Raw genomic sequence first — 20,009 nt, forward strand, 5'->3', positions numbered from 1 at the left:
GCATCCCTGAATCTACTGTCTAGATGACAGTAACCCCCTCCCTCTCCAGTCATAAGAAACAATAATGTTTCCAGACATGTTGTCCTCTGAGAGACAGGATTGCCTTTGGCTAAGAACCATTGGTCCGGAAGAGAGGAGCTACTTAAGACAATAATAAACATTACAGAAAGGTAAGCGGAGAGGAAAAGAGCTCATGTCCAAGGCAACACGGAAGAATACTTACTGGGTCTGCAGCAGAAAGTGGCCCCCTGTGTTCCCAAGGATGTGTTGGGTGAGTTAACAGAGCTCCTTGGTAAAATTTGTCTGAGACAACTTGAACTGGGGTTGCTGGTTTCTGTTAAGCAGACTGGCTGAAGCTGGAGAAATGTTTTTGTAATTTTTGACAGTTATTATGACCTATTTTACCTTTAGGTTTAGGTGACTGGAAAACATTAAAGTTTGAATGAAAGGACGATTTTAATGAATAGAGTTAACTTTTTTCTTAATGGCATGATTAAATTCATACATTACTGCTGTGGAATTAGAATTTTAGCAGTGTCAGTTACATTAATCTACATTATACTACTGTAAAATTGTGATGGATTTCCTGGGGAAATGGATCCCACACAGATCCTTCTAAGATTAGAAATGAAAACTTTCATGTATCATCGAGTGTTCAATCAAAATTTCATGATAAATGGCCTAACCATGAGAGAATTGTCTAAACAAGGTCCCTGAGATATCTTTACATTCAGTGGGCTACTCCCTTCTTTTTGTAAGAATTTATGTCATTGAAAAGAACTTGTATTATTTTGTCTTAAAATAACAGTTCTGATTCAACCTGAATGCGCTTTGCAGCAGTAAGGGAGCAGGAGAAGAGATAATAAAAGGAAAAAAATGAAATTTTTCAGGTAAGTCTCCATTTAAAAGGTAAAGATCATGAACAGCTCTTGTCTTTGACCTGTACAGCATCCCTTGTTCCTTATAAAGGTAAGAGAATGTCACTGCTCCTTTTGGGAACTACTCCTTCCATACCATGGTCCTCTCTTCCCTCCACACCACCTTCCTACCGCATACTGATGGCCTCAGAGTCTAGTCTGGGCCAGTTAGACTGCCCTGGCAATTTGCATCTTGGATGGAGTAATGTTATTTGAGTTCCAAGGCCTTCTCAAAGATTGGCTACTTGGGTTTTTTTCTCTTTCTCCTTCAATTCTCTGAGCTACCTATATCCTTCTAAAAATGTACAGACCTACCTAAGTGATCCAGAGTCAGGTTTTGCCACTTAAAACAGAAGCCAAGGAAACTGTAACTGATGCAGGAGACTTTGACCAAAATATTGTGACTAGTTTGTCACTAAGGCTAAAGAGAAAGGGAGACAGTAAGGAGAGTATAGAATCAAAGCTAACAGGTAGTAATCATGAGCCTCATGTTGGAAGTATGGGACCCATTTACATGTGTTTTCATTTTGGTTAATCTTCCACTCGCATCAAGCTTATGTGCAGATACAGTTATGTAGTTGCCAATCTGGCTTAATTGATGTCAGGATTCCCAAAATGGGGGCACCTGGGTGGCTCAGTTGGCTAAGGGACCAACTTCAGCTCAGGTTATGATCTCTTGGTTCATGAGTTTGAGCCCCTCATTGGGGTCTCTGCTGCCAGTGCAGCCCTGCTTTGGATCTTGTCTCCCTTTCTCTGTGTGTGTGCTCTCTCTCTCTCTCTCTCTCTCTCAAAAATAACAAACATTAAAAAAAAAAGGATTAATTTTTTCTGAATATGATGCCTACTACTTTCCTTTTTAAAATTTTTTAGTGTTTATTTATTTTAGAGAGAGAGAGAGAGAGAGAGAGAGAGACAGACAGACAGACAGACAGTGTGAGCAGGGGAGCGGCAGAGAGAGAGGGAGACACAGAATCCAAAGCAAGCTCCAGGCTCTCAGCTGTTAGCACAGAGCCTGACACAGGGCTCAGACTCACAAATTATAAGATCATGACCTGAGCTGAAGTCGGACACTTAACCGACTGAGCCACCCAGGTGCCTGGAGGCCTACCATTTTTTAATAATGCAATTGAAAGTACTATAGTACCCATTTGTATCAGTCAATTCTAAGAAGTGTTACTTTTTATTTACAAATGCATTTTAATATTATACATTATATTTTTACTCATCAAAAGTTATAAACAGCATAGAAAGTTATAAAATAAAAAATAAAAGATCTCTATCACCCCTTTTCCCAGAGAGAATAAAAACTTCACATCTAGGTTATTTTTAGATATAATTAATATGTTGTTGTTATTGGTATATCTTAGTAATTGGGACTATTCCTCATTCAACCAAGTAAGCATTTTCTAAATCTTGCTTCAAAGAAGGGGTGACAGTAGAGAACACACCTTGGGAAACAAACAATAAGCCAGATCTGCTTCTTATGGGTTTCAAAAGGCTAGGTCTCAGAGGAAAAGTAGGGTCTCATGTGCCTAGAAACAAAACAGTTTAGGGGAAGAACATGATGAGGGGGACACTTCCTAACTGGGGAGACTCACTAGGCTTCCTTGAGTTGAAATGGCAGGCAGGTAGGGAAGACATGACCAAGGGGTATGGTCTCTGGAGCCAGGACAAGGGGCCTGGTCAAGAAGAATACTTGGATAGGAGCTGAGTTGGCATCCAGAGACACCATCCTCCACCACGGTGAGCACTGCCTACTGCCCAGCCTCCATTCAGCTGAGCCCAATACAACTGTCACCTCTGGTAGAGAGTGTGTCAGTCTGTCTTCCCATTAATGTAACATCACCTTCCAAGATGCATCAAAAGAGGACTCAGATGCTCTGAGAGGGGCCCATCCTGACCCTGTTGATGGCCTAGAATGTGTGCAAGCTCCATGGATCAGAGGGTCCGTGGTAGAATTGTGACAGGGGAAGTCTCGGGCCTGTATGTAGGGGAGACGGAAGGAAGCCAGCTTGAGATCCACCCCTGTCTTCCGGAGCCTGTACAATGGAAAAAACATCTCTCTCCTGCCCTCCCTCTCTCCTGCTTTTACACAAACTAGATCATTATCCCGATTGATTTTCAACTTGCTTTTTCCCCTCCTCGTAGTGATATATCTTTGGCATCTGTGTGTAAAGATCTATTTAAGTTCGTTTTGTGGCTACTTGGTATTCTAATTATTTGATTTGTCTCTGAATAATGGACCCTAGCTCTCTCCCTCTCCCTTTCCATCTTTCCTTCTCTTTCTTTTGGATATCATTAAACTATGATGAGTGTCCTTTCACATAACTTTTTGCACTTTATTTGAGGTAACTGTTGTAGGAGGTCATAGAGATGACATGACTGCAGGTTGAGCAGTGAATTGAGCTGAGTCCAGGCAATTGGAGGCTCCTTGCCACCTCCTCTGTTATTGGGAGAAGAGTTGTTCACCTTTACTAGAGTATGCAGCTATTGCAAGGACATAATCTTGGTACACATGGCTGAACCCAGTCAAGGCCTCTATATAGACTTCTAAGGTTCTAGTAGGCCACCAGACACAAGCCAGATTCTCTCAAACAAGGTATTATCATTGTGTTTTTTACATCTTTGCCAACCTGATACATAAAAAAGAAATGTAAATTATTTAAAAAGTTTCCTCACTCTAATAATGACTATGAATCCCTTTATATTATGTTTGTACTTAGTACTGCAATTAAAATATTCTGTCTTATGGGTAAAGACTATTTTCTATTCAGTATAGTAAATATTTGCTAAACATCCATTCTGTGTCTAATTGATTAGATTGAATTAGACGAAAAACACGTAAGCAACAACACTGCTTGGTACCAGAGAATGTGGCAGGAAATATAGACAATAAAAATGAAAGATTTTTCCATGGTATGACTAGTTTTGAGTGATACTGGTTCCTAATGAATGTCATGAATTAGCTACAAAATGTACCCATATGCAATTGAATAAAGTGAGGTGTTAACCAGAGTTATTTCATATTTTCTGCTTGAAAACAGGATAGTATCAGTCAAAAATCAAATTTGGTCTTGGCATGATTAATAATGATCTGTTCTCTCTAGAAGTATGGTAATTAGAAATCTGGCTCAGTAACTCTTCAATGTCATTACTGGTTTGTGACGGAAAACCATGTCTCTGGCATTAAGAGTGACACTTCCTCATTTGCTGTGGGACAAGGCAGATAAGACAGGTGTTTGTTCTGGAGTTGAAGAAGGAGCTATGCCATAGCTCTCTTTTTTGATGTAGTTTTAGGTTGAGATCTGAGCTCTCTAGAGACAATTTTAACTCTGATTATCACAAAGCTGTTAAAAATACAGATTTTATAAAAGCTGGATAACACTAGATTTATGCTAGGCTTTCACATTTTGGTTCATGCACAAGCTGGAGGGAAAAAGCTATAAAAATTTACTGTGTTCCAAAATGCTTCCTAAAGTGTGTTAAGAGGTAAGCTAAAAAAAAAAAAAAGTGTTCCATAGTCAACCAAACTCTAGGAGAGCTGTTTAAAAAAGTGAAAGAGGTTTCGTTATTACAAGATCTCAGAGTCTTTGTTTTTAATGTTTATAAATAAATACATTAATGTTTATAAATAAATAATTTGAGAGAGAGTGAGTGAGCACATGTGAGCCAGGAAGGGACAGAGAGAGGGAGAGATAGAATACTAAGCAGGCTCCACGCTGTCAGCACAGAACCAGATGCAGGGTCAAACCCACGAACTGTGAGATCATGACCTGAGCCGAAATCTAGAGTCTGATTCTTAACCTACTGAGCCACCCAGGAACCCCACAATCTCAGAGTCTTTAACACAACAATGTGACAGGGAGCCAATTTTCAGTCTTACCCTAACTCATTTGATTTGGGCTCCCTATTTCCTGTGTGAGTGGATGTTGTTTTCCAGATAGCCAGGGTCTACTTTTTGTTCTCAAATCTGGTGGGGCTGGGATAAGGGGTCCCTCCCTAACCCAGCTTTGTACAAGTTAGGACAACTGGAAGCTGGAATATGAATTGGGAGTATCAAAGAGCAATAGCTGGGGGTCCACCTATACTAGCAGTCAGGGATACCCCATCAAGATATTTCTGCCCCGATGTGATCCTGTTATCACAGCGTCTGTGCCGTTTGGGAACTACTCTAACTCTTGCAGGCTTCCAAGCCTGGTTTATGGGCTGGTTGCTCCTAGATTTTTAGCACTATTATCTTCATATCAAATAGCTTTTTGCTTAAATTCATTGGAGTAGTTTTTTGTCTCTTTGCAATGAAAGGATGCCCACTTTTTCTTTCCTTAGCTTGTCTCTCAAAATTTCACTAAATCGAAACTGAGACAATGTCTATTTATTGACAATTGAAAGTCCTACACCAATTACACTGCTTAACACATTCTAAGAGCTCAAAAAAAAAATTGTTGAACAAATGACTAGCATTTCAAAGAACAGCTTTTGGGAAGCATTGTTTTAAGTTGTTTTCTCTATGCGAAAAAAGATCATACATAATAGTACCCAACAGAGAAATATCTATTTGCTCTTCTAGTTACAGAGTATACTGGAATACACATTTGTGTTGGGGTTTGATCACTGTGTAACAAACTATGGAGTGGTCCCTTATTTTAGATAAACAAAAGGCTTTTTAATTTAAAAAACCTGTAAATCAATCTTAAGGAGTCACTTGGGGGAAAAATACCCTCTCTGAAATAGACATTTTAGTAGATATTTAACATATATTTTGTTAGTTCCTCAATATCCATGTGTCAGTCAGCAATATTTATCGAGCCCCTAACATGTGACTGGCATTGTGCTAGAGGGTAGGACTACCTATCATGAACAAGACAGACCCAGCTTGGGTAGTAAGAGACCTTGCCATAGTCACAAAGATGGTGACTTGGTGTCATAAAGATTTTTTCTGTATAACTGCTGTTATAGTCTTTGTTCTATTTAACCATTTAAAATAAATACTTCTATTTATTCTAAACAAACAGATAATCTAATCAATATAGATGGGTTTAAATACTTTTTTACAGTTTATTTATTTTGGGAGAAGGAGCGAGCGGGAGAGCCTACAAATTGGGTAGGGGCAGAGAGGGGAGAGGTTGAGATCCCAAGTAGGGTCCACACTGTCAGCACAGAGCCTGATATGGGGCTTGAACCCATGAACTATGAGATTATGATCTGAGCCAATACCAAGAGTTGGATGCTTATCAGACTGAGCCACCAGGAGCTCCTAGATGGTTTTAAAATTTTAAGTGCATTCAATTTAGTAACAAATATTTTATGAATCTTAAAGAAGTGTTTACTGACACCAGTCATAGTATTTTGGATTCAAACATCCTTTCATATTTATTCTTCTGGTATAAAACCACACCCAATGAAAAATGTCAAATTGCAACGAAAAATTCTAGAGAATAGCACTGCACCTAGTGTTTATAGTCAAATATTCTTCCTTCTCCTATCCTGGGGCCCAGGACTGCTAGATAAGTAGGTCCCCAGTGTCCTCAAGTCTGGGAATGATGGACTGGAAGCCAGAGAATCAGGCCCCAAGGCATGGGGCTGGGGTAGCAAACAGTCCCATAAAACCTGTGGGTCTGAAGGGGAAAAATTGCCAAACGTTTGTTTTGAGACTAATGAAAATGTTAAGGATGCCTCGAAGTAGATCAAGGCACTGTTCCTAGCTCAAGTGTAGAACACAAATCTGCAAGAGAAGAGACTTACCATTCTGTGAAATTCCATCTTTGTGGTAGTTTAAACCCTGAACTTTTAAACAAAACACAGTTTATCTCAATTTAGAGTTTCATTCTTCTTATACCTGATGACTTAACTCTACATCGGACCAAGGTTTTCATTACAAAAGTGGAATATGGAGTATCTTTACCTACTAAAGTTGTCCACTTTGCTTAAGTGTGTGTTGTAAGCACGGAATGACACACACAGGAATGACACTGATGATCTGCAAATGTCACCAGAGTGGGCTGAGCCGTTCTGGGCTGCTGTTTGCAGTGTTAATGCTGAATTAGCATTCCTCATTTCTCAGGGTCAGGGCTTCCATCCAACCTTAAAGTTACCGTGAAGTCTTTCCCAACATTACCCTAAAGGCATAGTGGCAAGGTGAACTTTACAAGTCAGTAGGGTCAGGGAAGCAGAGGGACAGTGCTCGAGGGCACACTGTCTGTTCCCGCCGGTTGGTCTCCAACTGTGGGAAGGGATTCTGGGAACAGTCAGATTGGGTTCTCTGGTGCCGGCAGCCACAGCCTCAGGCGCAGCCCCACCGCCCGACTGCGGTTCCGACCCCGCAGCCCACAGGGCAGGGATCTAAGAGCACTGAGTCAGGCTGCGCGGAGGAGGGAGACTTCCGGGGAGAGCGAGAGCGCGCGCTGGGTCGCCGTCGGGAGCGGGGGTGGGGGGTGGGGAAAGCGCGGCGTGCGCGCCTCCCGGGCGGCTGGTGTGGGAGGAGGGGAGCGTGAGCGCGGGCTCGCCGGCGGAGGGGGAGGGGGCGGGCGTGCGCGCTGGCTCGCCTGAGGCGGGAGGGGGCGGAGCCGCTTCACGGTCAGAGCCCGCCCCGGGGTCCGCCAAGGTGCGTCTCCTGGCAGACGCGGCAGCCTGGGGCCGAGCGAGCCCGGACGCGCCACCTGCGGTGCAGGCTGCTGCTTTTTATTTACTAGCAAACCCTGTTTCCCCGCGGGAGAGTCCGGGAGCGCGCGGGCACACACACACACTCACTCACTGACACACGCGCTCGCGCACACACATATACACACACGCTAGCGCTCTTGTCTTCACAACTGCATGCCCAAACCGACAGTGCGAAGCTACTGCGGTTTCTCTTAACCTCAGCACCGTGGGGAGAAGCAGAGCCGTTGTGCATCAGGGAGCGCCCAGTGCCTGAGCTGCCGCCTCGGGTACATACACAATCCAGCAGACCGCTCACCCCATCGGGTAAGCCAGTCTCTCCTTGTAACCTGCTCGGGGTAGGTGCCTGCGGACCGGAGGCAGGGGGTGGGGGGCCGCTGGTGCGCCACTGGGGGCGAGACCGGAGTTGAGATTTCAGGGGTTTGCGGCCGGTGCAGCCCTACCAGCGTCGTCTAGCGGGAGCAATTACTACTCCCGTTACTTATTCTACCAACCGTGGAGTTGCTCCCCCGCCTTCTCCCCTTCCCCCAGCCCGAGACGTACCGTGCTCCTTGGTTGCCAAGGAGACTTGCTTAAACATCAGCCTAGGGCCATCTATTGAAAGAAGTAGTTTAAAAAAAATGATGTTGTTATTTAGTACGTTTTTTGAAAATAAAATACACACGGAGGACCATGTGGTAATTTGGCAACCGTTAATATGTATTCTGGGCATGGTTTCATTCAACTTCAAGGAAAGCGGTAATGCGTTGTATGGTATGCTTCAAAACGGATTCGTCAGACGGATTTTTCAACGGATTGTGTCTTGAATCATAAATGACTCCAATTTTGGAGATCTTTTAAAGAACAATGAGTCCAGTGAAAATCCCCTTTCCCCTCCGATTCCACATTATATCTTGCAGTTCACTCAGGCATGATTATATTAACATTAAAAGTGAAGGAGGAATTAATTGTGGTTCCCTACACAAGGGTGATCTATTGTAAATGGACCAGAACAGGAATACCTAAGTGAATTCCTAATGTAAGGAGAGAACATTCACAACAAAAATTTGCTGACATTTCTGTGGGCACTGCATCATTATTTAAGTGCAGTTGGCTGCACCTCTGCCCATTTGTGAGAAGATTGTGTTTTATTTCAAGGTTCTTACTTTTGTTGTTGTTGTTTACATACATCTGTATGCTGACAGATGCAAGTGTAAAATTTGTGCCAGGGCTTTATTACTGCAGATTCTAAGGTTTTGGAGCTTATATGGAAATGTTGAGAGGAGGGAGACTCAGAGAAAGCTTTATGGATCCTTTTGGGGGTTGTTTTTTTTTTTTTTTTTTTTTCCTGTTGGATCAGATCTTTTACCCGAGAGCACTGGGTGAGGGACAAGGAGGAAATCAGTGCTCATATCTCACAGGAACCCCTAAGGATGGGGCTGTGAGTTTGGCTTTGAGGCCTCAGGTGCCTGGTGAGTGAACTTAAAACAGCCCTGGAAGGGATCAGCAATCCAGGAGTTACACTTTGCACTAATTTCATTACATTACAAACAGAAAGGACCTAGTTAAGATCCACTAATATTCAATAATGCATTTTGTTTTTCTTTGGTATTTGTTTATCTTCTTACCTCTTACTAAATGAGGCAAGGAAATATATCAAATTCTTTTTATTTAGATTTTAAACTGTGTCATACAGAGTAGTAATATGAGGAACAAGGAAGCCAGTAATAGCTGAGGCGAGTAGAGGGGATTTATGCAAGGGACGCGGGATTGGGAAATGAATAAAGATGACAAATATTTCATATTGCAGTTTACAAAGTCCTTTTCCTACTCTTATTTTTTATTCCCCACAACCACCTTATGAGGTCAAGGGATTAGCTTCTGTTTAAACCTGAGGGACCCAAGATTCAGAGTTTGTGGAAGGTCACAGAGCTGGTGAATGGGGAAGCCCTTTTTGGATCCAGGGTTCTTTGCCTTAAAAAAAAAAAAACAAAAAAACAAAAAACAAAACCCTATGTCTGCATTTCCAGCACAGGTAAGATAACGGAGAGGGGCAGGCCAAGTGGCCCCATCATGTGTGTGTGGTGCTGTGGATTGTGGGCTGTGGAACATACACATCCCTGTAAACACCAGCTTGCCTGTGCTGTTTGTTACCACCCTGGCTGTAAAACAAAGGAAACAGAAGCTTACATATTTTTATGTGAAGTGTCCTAAATTTTATAAACTATAAGGCCCATATTAAAATGTATTTGGGCCACATGTGGCCTGTGGCCTGCCAGTTGCAATCTATAGCTACTGAGTTCTCATTCAATTCTTAACTATTTTTCTCTTACAGAATACTGATGGGAACAAATACATCCATCGTTATAAGAGAGATTAGGAGTTTTATGGTTTTGATAGTAAGTCCAAAAAAATGTGCCATATCCTTTCTGCAATAAACAGGTCCAAGTTTGTTTTTTAGGGTTCCTCAGTCTCTCTCTTATACCTCAGAGAAAATAAAATGATATGAAGTGCTCCAAAAGAAGAATGTTTTTTAATATGGTGAAACAAAAGCATTTATCATTTAAAACTTCTTGTGTTTTTGGCTTCATTTTTTTTTTCTTGGGCATATACTATAAAGTATAGAAAAAGTAGGTCAAGTACCTGTCATTGTAGGAAGAGGTAGAATAAAAAGTTGGTCAGAAAAAGGAGCATCCTGGGGTGCCTGGCTGACTCAGTTGGCTAAGCATCCGACTTCAGCTCAGGTCATGATCTCACGGCTCATGAGTTCAGGCCCCACCTTGGGGCTGTGTGCTGACAGCTCAGAGCCTGGAGCCTGCTTCAGATTCTGTTTCCCCCTCTCTCTGCCCCTCCATTGCTGCGCTTTGTCTCTTTCTCTCACATATAAATAAACATTAAAAAAATTAAAGGAAAACAGAAAAGAAAAGGAGCATCCTGAGCTTTTCAATGAAAACCTCTTATTAAGGCTTTAGGTAATTAGCTAAAACCCACCACAGAATACTGCAGTATTCCAAAGGGAAGGAAAAGAAACATAAAAGGGAACTCAAAAGGATATTCACTTCAGCACACTGACATAGAAAATACTGTTTACTTCTTATATAACAGCATCTTGTAATAAAGCAATACCTTTTGAGAAGCTGCCATTTTCTCATGTTTGTCGATTTCACTGAAGCAGATCCTGTGGGGCCAGAAAGCAGTTATTTTATTTATTTATTTTGTGGATCCAAAAAGGTGTAGTTAAAAAAAAAAAAGCCAAGATTTGAGCAGTGACTTCTAAGAGTTCTCTTATTTTAAAATCTCCCTCTAGGAGAATGCTTTAATAATAAATGCATTTCAGTTTTTGATTCATGGAAGTAAGTTGCACCTCTAGTAAAGAGCTATGGTAGGGCACCTGGGTGGCTCAGTTGGTTAAGTGGTTAAGCAGCTGACCTGGGGTCAGGTCATGAGTTTGTGAGTTTGAGCGCCACATTGGGCTCTGTGCTGACAGCTCAGAGCCTGGAGCCTGATGCAGATTCTGTGTCTCCTCTCTCTGCCCTTCCCCTGCTCACGCTCTATCTCTCTGTCTTTCAAAAATAAACATTAAAAAAAAAAAAGAGCTGTGGAGATGCTGCTTAATACTAACATAGCAAAGTCTAAGCTTGGTGCTGTGGGGAGAGAGGCTCTGCCCTCAAGGATTCTGAACAAACTTCCTCTTCCTGGTAGCTTCCACTTTTCCAACTTCTTCCATGTTTTCCCTATTTGGAAAACTACTTTCTATATTGTCTCCCTAACGTCCTTATAAAGTAGGGATCTTATTCCCATGGTATAGATAGAGAAGCAGAGACTGTGTGACGTTAAACCAGGCCAATGAAAGACAACTTCAAACCTTAGCAGCTCTTCTCACTTCACACCTCTCCTCTGCCGATTACCTAACAGAAGTTAGAGACATGTACATAATCGTGATTTTGAGGCAGTTGTGTGTTAAATGCTAAGATAGAGATACTAGATTCTGTAGAAGTACAGATATAGGAAAAGAAAAAGTGTGCTGATTGTAGAGGTCAGATTATTCCTGTGGAGGAGGATTCGTGCTGGACCTTGAGGGCTGGATCTGATTCTAGTAAATGAAGAGGTGGTAAGGAAGAGACAGTCAGTTGGAAATGTGAGTTGAGAGGATGATGCCTGTGATATCTAATATGGATGAGCTCATCATTGTTGCTGAAGGGATGACACAGCTGTGTGGTCAGAAATACGGTCTCCAAGATGGAGTGCAGCCAGAACACGGAAGTCGGGGTATGTGGCCGGGAAGAGGAAAACGGTGGTGAAGGAGACTAGCAGAGAGTTGTAGACATGGACAGGAATCTGGAGAGGATAGTGCTGATTCTTCTTAAAGACTGAAATAAGGACAAGGGACGAGACAAATATTATGTTCTCTCTGCAGAGTCTGGTATACAGTAAATACTCATTAACTATTATGGTGTGTCTATAGTCTTTAAAATTTTTTTTAAATTTTATTTTAGAGAAGGAGAACACAGGCAGGGGAGAGAGACAGAGGGAGAAAGAGAAAGACAGAGAGAATCGCAGGCAGGCTCCTCGCTTAGCACAGAGCTTGACGCCAGGCTAGATACCCTGAGGTTGTGACCTGAGCCAAAAATCAAGGGTTGGTTGCTCAACCGACTAAGCCACCCAGGTCCCCCAGTGTGTCCACATTCTTAACATCCAGCATCTGGCACATAATTTCCTCTCATGATACCACTTTTCTGTAGAAAGAAAGTGTACATAGATATTTTACATGAATTCAGTTGGAGTTGGACAACATCTGGATCTTCAAGAATGGGCAGGCTGTTGTTTCAGAATTTCTTCCAGGGTGGAGACTAGAACTTGTGAATTTATCTTAGAATGTTTTACTTTCCCTTTTACTGGGGATTAATAGATGAAATTCCTTTTGTTCACCTTTTCCTGGTCCTGTCACATCTAGGCCAGTGGTTCATTCCCATCCCCTTTGTACCGAGATCTTTCCTAAACTGAGGAAGCGCTGAACGTAACTTCATCAGGTTTTTTTGTTGTTCTTGCCTTGTTTCATATGCACACTGCAATACATTAATGCATTTACTTTAATTTGATTTAGACATGCAGCACTATAAATTTTGGTGAGGTTTTTAAAAGAACCATATATAAAAACAGTTTTGCAAACTTGCCTTGGAGTCAGATTAGTTCCACATATGGCAAAACCACAGAAAGCTGTAAGTTTGTCTAAATTAGTTTTGCAAGGTTGAAATTTCCGACCTGGTACGATGATTTTTAAATGAAGAAGGAAAATCTTTGGCAGTTTTCTTAGACTCTTGACTTTCTCCTACATGTTTATTTGAGGCATAATATATTCCTCTTTTCATGCCAGATGAACCAATTCCAGCTACTTAGAAACAGGGCTCCAGGGCTCCCCCCCTCCGCCCCCCACAACCCCACAATCGGTTTGGCACACAGGATATTGATTGAATAACTAGTCCCATCCTGGCTGACTGCTTCAGTGGGAACACATTCAGTGCTAATGGGACAGACTCCAGGAGCAGTGGAGGAGGCATTTTGCAATTTTTTATGACATAAGTTCTGGTACTTCATTTAAATCATTACTTAGAAGCTTTATTATTTATGAGTTCTAGTTCTTCACTTTTTTGTTCAGGGTAGCATGGCTCAGCCCGCAGAACCTGAGCCTGGGAGCCTGGATGTGAATACTAAGTCTTGACACTTCCTGGCTCTGTTGTTTACAGTCTGGCTATGTATTCCTTCCAGGTGCCATTTTCCTCATGGGTACCATGGGAATTCTATTACATAGACTGTAGGGCTATTCTAAGATTAGATAAAATATGCATAAAAAACACCCAGCTGCAATAACTGGTGCATAATAAAAGCTTGGTGCTTCCTAATTCCCCCCTGCCTCTCCCTACTGCCCCTCCTTTGTCTTCCCCCAAATCAGGGTAGGGATACATTTAAGTTTCATGTGCCATATGAAACGTCGTCATCTGGTCTGCCAGCCTTACAGAGGAGCTAGCCTCTGAAGTGTTGAGTGGAGTTTTGAGTGAGTGGTGGGCTGCTTGGGTGGGCCCCCCTTGGGAGAGGGACCTGTATCTTGGCGTCTTTCCTCCCTGGCAAGCTATCTTCCCCTCTTTTCTACTCTTCCTTGAGTCTCAGCCTAGCTGCCGGAAAAAGGAGGGAGGGTCCCTTTCCTGCCTAGGCAGCTCACTGAGGGCTCTATAATAGGCTCTCCTCAGGGGTCCCCGTGTGTAAAAAGCTCAGCGCTACCCCACTTGTGTCCCCTGTGGAATTAGTAATAGCAGCCTCCAGGACCTGGTCAGTATAGACCTCCTAGCCTTTCTGTGAGGTCAAGATATGGTTGCTTACATTCTTCTAGACAACTAGGGGTTTCCCTTCATGGGGAATTATGCAAATTTTGTGAAAAGGTCAAGAGCTCACCAGGCTCAAAGAAAAAACTCCTCAAATTCACTTTCAAGTTAGATAGGATTAAAGGCTTCCCGAAGAGACTACTTTCTAGTTAAGTCTTTTTTTCCCTTTGTTCTCGGTATCACTATCCGCCTTCCCTCACTCGCACCAAGCAACAACTCCTCACAAAGGGTAGTTTTCTACCTTTTCACATCATCTCCTTCTCGGACTACCTAGGAGTACAGATGAAGTCGGTGTGTCTGGACTTTTTTCAAGGTCACCCCCGTAGTTCGAGGTCTTGGGATAGTCCAGACAGCAGTGGGACCTTTAAGGTAGGGGAAGGTAACCTGAATAGTTAGGTTTAGGAATCCATATACCAAGCTAAATTTTGTTTTTATCCTACCATCAATCACAAAGCACATCTTTACAGAAAAGATGGTTTCATGTGCTATGTGTGCTCTGGTGTGTTATGTATGTGTGTACTTATTTCAGTGTTTCTTTAACTGTGTTGCAACTTAATAATTCATATGTATTTTTAGGTGTTGGTGAGTAACATTAGTTCATGTATCTGAAATAAAAATGGCTTAGGGAATGCTAATGCTAAACTTGTGATCGATTGTCAAAGACGGAATATCCTTTACCCGTTTCTTTTATCGCTATGGATCTGGAAGAGAACATAGTAAAATTAAATTCAAAAAAAATTTATGTGAAGTGGGTATCAATTACAGTGAAGTGTGGATTCTACAAGGAAAAATACAGTAACCGAGATGGCATCAAAGCAAGATCTTGTGTTTGCATTGAATTCATAGAGCAGCAAAGTTAGAAAATCATGTTACTAAGAAAAACGTCTCCTTTAAATATGAAGATATTCTCAATCACTCCCCAAGCGACAGCTATGGTTATTACTTTAGAAATTTAGGTTCATAATTGAGGTAGATATCTGAATGGAGGAGATTTATTTTGGTTGAGTCCCTCTTTGACTTGCTTCCTCATCTACTCTGTTTGACATTCCCCGAAAGGAGACATTTTTTTAATGCTGTCTCAGTGATAGGCAGTGGTGTAGATATAATCCAATCACCCTTGGCTGAAGATTCACTAGTTTTTCCCACACTGATGTCCAGAAGCTGATATGGCTGATTGGTTTTTTGAGAATTCAAAGCCTAAAGAAATATGGAATGAAGGTTTTGGTTCTTTCTTCTATGAAAACATTAATTACCTACAATCTGATTAAATTTGGGCACAGCTTATCTTCTTTAGCTTTGGGTCAAAGCTATTTATCATTTCTTGAAGGTATTTAATATCACCTACAGATAGAGTTTCCTAATTGATCAACCGTCATATGAGAAACTCATGAACAACCCCTGAGGCCTTTCTACACAGCATTTAATTAGACATTTTACTGAAATCCTAATTTGTGAATCTTAGTGTCATCTGTAGGGTTTTATGTTAAATTTCCCTTCTCTGACCTTGTAATCTTTTACAGAGTTGTCCATTTTTGATTTCTGTGTTTGATGGTGTTCAGTTAGTGTTGCTTGCTAGAAGTCTACAGTTAATTTATTATTTTTACATTGTGCTGATTGCTTTAAAATGAAATATTAATATATATGATGTATGTAACTGTCAATGGGTTTGCAGATGAAATTTTTTGGCTAGCACATTCTCTCCTGGCTCTGATGGTTTGGTCAGCATCCGGAATTAGGACAGGAGGAGTTAGTTACATGATTTAACTATGTAGTATCCAGAGCACTACCTATTATCTGTGAAATTGAAGATATTCTTTACCTCTGGACCTAATGGGACATAAAATTTCCAGACCCTTTAACAATGTGCCTTGATCACTGTAGTTTTCTTTTTGATCACTGTGTTAGAATTCTTCAGCTTCCTCTGTATTGACCTCTTTTTGAAAAATCATATCCTGTGATTGCTTCAGAATTTTATTGCCATCATTCTTTGTTCGTATGTGAACTTTCAGTGCCTCAATCAGCAGCTGTTGGTTACTTCTTCTTTTTTTGATTAAGAGATAGAGGAAAGGATGTAAGAGGACCTCTTGAATCTCAGTATTAAGTGAGCCCACCTAATGGATTGGGCACACTGTTAACTAGGGTATTTAGGAAGCTTGGTCTCATTGACTCAAGAGCTTTTTTTTTTTTGGATCAGGTGCCTCTAGGGAGAGGAGCCTCATGGTTGAGCTCAGGGATGGGAGCGTATTGACAGTTTCAGGAGAGGGGCTTTCTCTGTGACGGCACAGCACCCACCAGTATCTCAGCCAGGAAGAAAGCTTGTTTGTAAGAGTGAGCTGCATTTCCCTCCCTGGCCAACTTCAGGTTTCCTAAATGGCAGTGCCAGAGTTCATAAGGCCTTTTCTTGAGGCTGTTCTCACAGAAGAGAACAGAAAGTCCCTCACTGGTAGTATTTCCGTGGAGTAAGGCGACGGTGATGCTTGGGGCAGGCACAATGACATGGTTTGGGAGAGCAAGGGCACTCAGAGTCAGAGGCCTTTTCAGATCTGCCTGGGGAGGCTTAATTTCAGAAGTCTGTGTCTCCTTCTATATAAACTGGGGATAACATTAAGAATCATGAGAACAAACTAATATATTTTTAAAATGCTCTGTTTATGTTAAAAATGCTCTGGCAGTCCTTTCAAGTGGTTATTCTGGAATGTTGCTTTAGAAAATCATACATTTTGGGATCTTGTTTTAGAATATTGTGTATTATCACTGTTCTACAAATAAGTCTATTCTGGACTTATTGCAACGGAGCTGATCCTCAGAATGACCTAGAATTGTTTTAAAAATGTAGATTCCTGGAGCCTCTGTGTTTATTTTGTTTGAATCTGTGTTGGTGCTGAGCAATTATGTCTTAAAAACTTTCCCTGAGTGATTCTCATGGTAGGTCTAATTTGGGAGCTGCAAGTCTAGAGCACAGTGGCCTGCTCACACTCTCTTACTTATTCGTACCTTCCTAGAATTATCTGTGCCACATGGATCTGGGGCTTTCTTCTCTTTCACACTCAAAACAGCAAGTCAGATCAGTTCTGAAGTCACACAGCTCTCTGGATACTCAACGGACCTTTAGGCACTGCAGGCGATTTTTCACTAAACAAGTGCCCCATCTTTGTGATAGAAGTCACAATGCGTGATTAATATCTCCCTGCTAAAATAGAGAAGTTATAACTTTTCACTTGAATTTGTGTACAACTAATCAGGTGTATTGCTCTGGAGAGCGTCTTTATAAATGTCCTCATTATAATGGCCAACATCGAAGTTGTTAAATGGATTTTAAAAATATACATGCCTACAAAAGATAAAATCAGATGCTTTTGGTTTGTACTTTTTTAGATTTAGACCATTGATGGTGATTACATGGAATTATATGAGCCAAATGGAAAATGCTATTTTTCCTTTGCATTAAATTTTGAGTCATTGATCTCAGGTCAGTACCGAACTGCAGCAGAATAGCATAAGATCTTTATGGCAGGATTTTGGGAGCAGAGAAGTTACAGTTTTGAATTGTCATTTGCTCTTTATTTTTGGGAGGTTCAGAAAGTGCTGTGCAGGTTTTTAATAGGCTTTTAAATGTAATACTCTGTTCTTAGAGACTGAAATAGGCTGAAATAGTGTGACTGTGTGTGTATCTTTTGTGCCTAAGGAGGAGGCATTTTGTGACCTTAACTGTCATAAACTTAAAGCATCAACATATTTGTATTATCAGGCATTTGGGGAAGATGGGCAAACTGTTAAGCACCCATATATTGCTAAGGAAATAAGGAAGCTTGCCATTAGCTTGTGGAATTACAAATGAATTTTAGACATCTATGAAAATGATCAGGGTTTTGCATGGTGAGAATGTTGGCTAATTAAAACTTTATGTGAGGTGCTTTTAAGGTATATCAGTGTATGAATGAAAGGCACATACCATACTTATATATTTTTTCCTGCTACTTTAATCATCATTATAACTGTTTGGTGGTTTCTCTGACACCAAGTTAGGACAAACCAGCTTAATCCCTGTTGCAGGAAAGTTTTTAATATTAATGTTTTTGAGTTGGAGAAAAAGGTCTTTTGACCTAAAGAATGGCCATTTCAGAACTGGAATTGTTGTAATGAGCTACCTTCTAGAAAATCAGGTAAAATGCTTTCTTTACATCTTTGCGGAAAACAGAGTTAGGATATATGTTTCTGCCTTTTATTTTTATGTCAAGGGCAGGGGGGAGAGAAAGAGAGAGAGGGAGGGAGGGAGAATGGGAAGGAATAAGAAGAAGGAGAGGGGTGAGGATAATTGTAAAATTCATTTACCATCAGTTAGTTTTGAGGCTGCAGGCTCATTAGGTGGTTAGCATTTGGCCATTCTGCCAAAATCATCTTTTTGGCCATCTGTGCCAAATTATAGGAAGTAATGGCCTTGGGCACAGCTGCTGAGTCTAATTTGTATTTCTAACTCACGTATTAATGATAATGATCACATAGAGAAGTCTGGTGGCCAAATGTGCAGAATAAAGGGAGAGAATCAAATGCACACACATAAATTTAGAAGTGAAAGAAGGAAAGATTGCATTTTGTGAAATGAGAATATTATTTAAATCTCTGGATAGGAATTCAACCTTTTTCTACCTTCATCTCTTTACAGTAGCTTTCTCCTAAGGAGAAATTGACCAGAGAGATTGACCTTGAATTTCGGCACTTCTTTGTGATGCTTCATGAATTTTGTTCTCACGTTGATCCTTTTATAGGAGGTAGATTTCATTAAAATATCCCAACATCCATTGATTGGGCCCTTTTCCAGCTCAGCCCGGATCCTTTAGGAAGAATTGCTCAAGGATGAGTGACTGCCATTTGGTGTCACTGCACATTTATTACTTAGCTTGGACAGCAAGCAGCAGTACCTTTCCAGGCAGGTTAAGTCTAAAGTCATTAGAAGTATAATTGAGAAGTTATAGAGGAAAAGGTGTTTCGCCGTCCTCAGGATACAAGGAAGACCAAATATCAGGATTTTAAATAAACATTTCTACATTTTGCATGGCTAGTTCACTTTTCCAAAAATACTTTAACTGATGAATGTATTGGAAGGAAACTCACCCTAGAGCGATGATGATCTTTAAAAGAAAGCTTCCCAAATTATAGAAAGTGATTTTGGCATATATAATATAGCAGAGTAACAGAATTCCTGATACATGCTTTTAGATTTGTTTCCTCTATGGGTGCGGCGCAGTTGGTTAAATGACATGATCTCATGGTTGGTGGGTTCAAGCCCCGTGTCGGGCTCTGTGCTGACAGCTAGCTCAGAGCTTGGAGCCTGTCTTCAGATTCTGTGTCTCCCTCTCTCTCTGCCCCTCCCCTGGTTGACTTTCTTTCTCTCTCTCTCTCTCTCTCTCTCTCTCTCTCTCTCTCTCTTTCTCCCTCTCTGTCTCTCAAAAATAAATAAAACATTAAAAAAATTTTATTTCCTCCAAACCTATCTTATCCAGGCATCTTTAGTTGCTCAAACACCAAACCTCGGAGCCATTCTTGGTTTCCTTTTCTGACAACTCCTATCCAAGCAGCAAGGAAGTTTTCTTTGCTCTGCCTTCAGTATTCCCCACATCTGACCATTTCTTACCACCTCACCACACCCTTGCTGCCACTGTTAGCCCAGTCAACATCACTTCTTGCTTAACTTACTGCAGCAGGTTCCCAGTGGGTCTCCTGTGCCTTGCACTGATTCTCCTCACTGCAGTGGCCAGAGTGAACCTTTCCACACCTGACGTAGGGCGTGTCACTTTTTTGCTCAAAAGTGCAACAGCTTCTGTCCCAATAACCGATACCCTCTGCACCATCTACCTTCCCCTTATTCCCTGTCCTCACCTTGTATTCTTTCCTTGTGCACTCCTGCCCTGGTCTCACTGGGGCAGGCTCTCTTTTCTGCTTTAGAACCTGTGCACATAGGTTCAGGCTCTCTGTGCCTGGAGTGCACTTCCTTCTGGCTGTCCCCAGGCTCACGCCCTCATCTTCCTCTGGCCTTCACTCAGAGGTTACCTTCTCAGTGAAGCCTACTGTGATCACCCTA

At 41.5% G+C, this 20,009-nt stretch overlaps 1 protein-coding gene across 2 annotated transcripts in view; it reads left to right on the top strand.

Annotated features, from left to right (window-relative positions):
• Positions 1–7,489: 7,489 nt before the first annotated feature.
• KLHL32 (kelch like family member 32) overlaps positions 7,490–20,009 on the top strand; it is a 253,306-nt gene continuing 240,786 nt past the window's right edge. For both annotated transcript variants that reach the window (XM_029944612.1, XM_029944613.1), the window contains exon 1: positions 7,490–7,880. The gene's annotated coding sequence lies outside the window, so the exon portion shown is untranslated. The remainder of the gene's footprint in view (positions 7,881–20,009) is intronic.

The sequence above is a fragment of the Suricata suricatta genome, chromosome 7 (assembly GCF_006229205.1).
Source record: "Suricata suricatta isolate VVHF042 chromosome 7, meerkat_22Aug2017_6uvM2_HiC, whole genome shotgun sequence".
Classification (NCBI taxonomy): Eukaryota; Metazoa; Chordata; class Mammalia; order Carnivora; family Herpestidae; genus Suricata; species Suricata suricatta.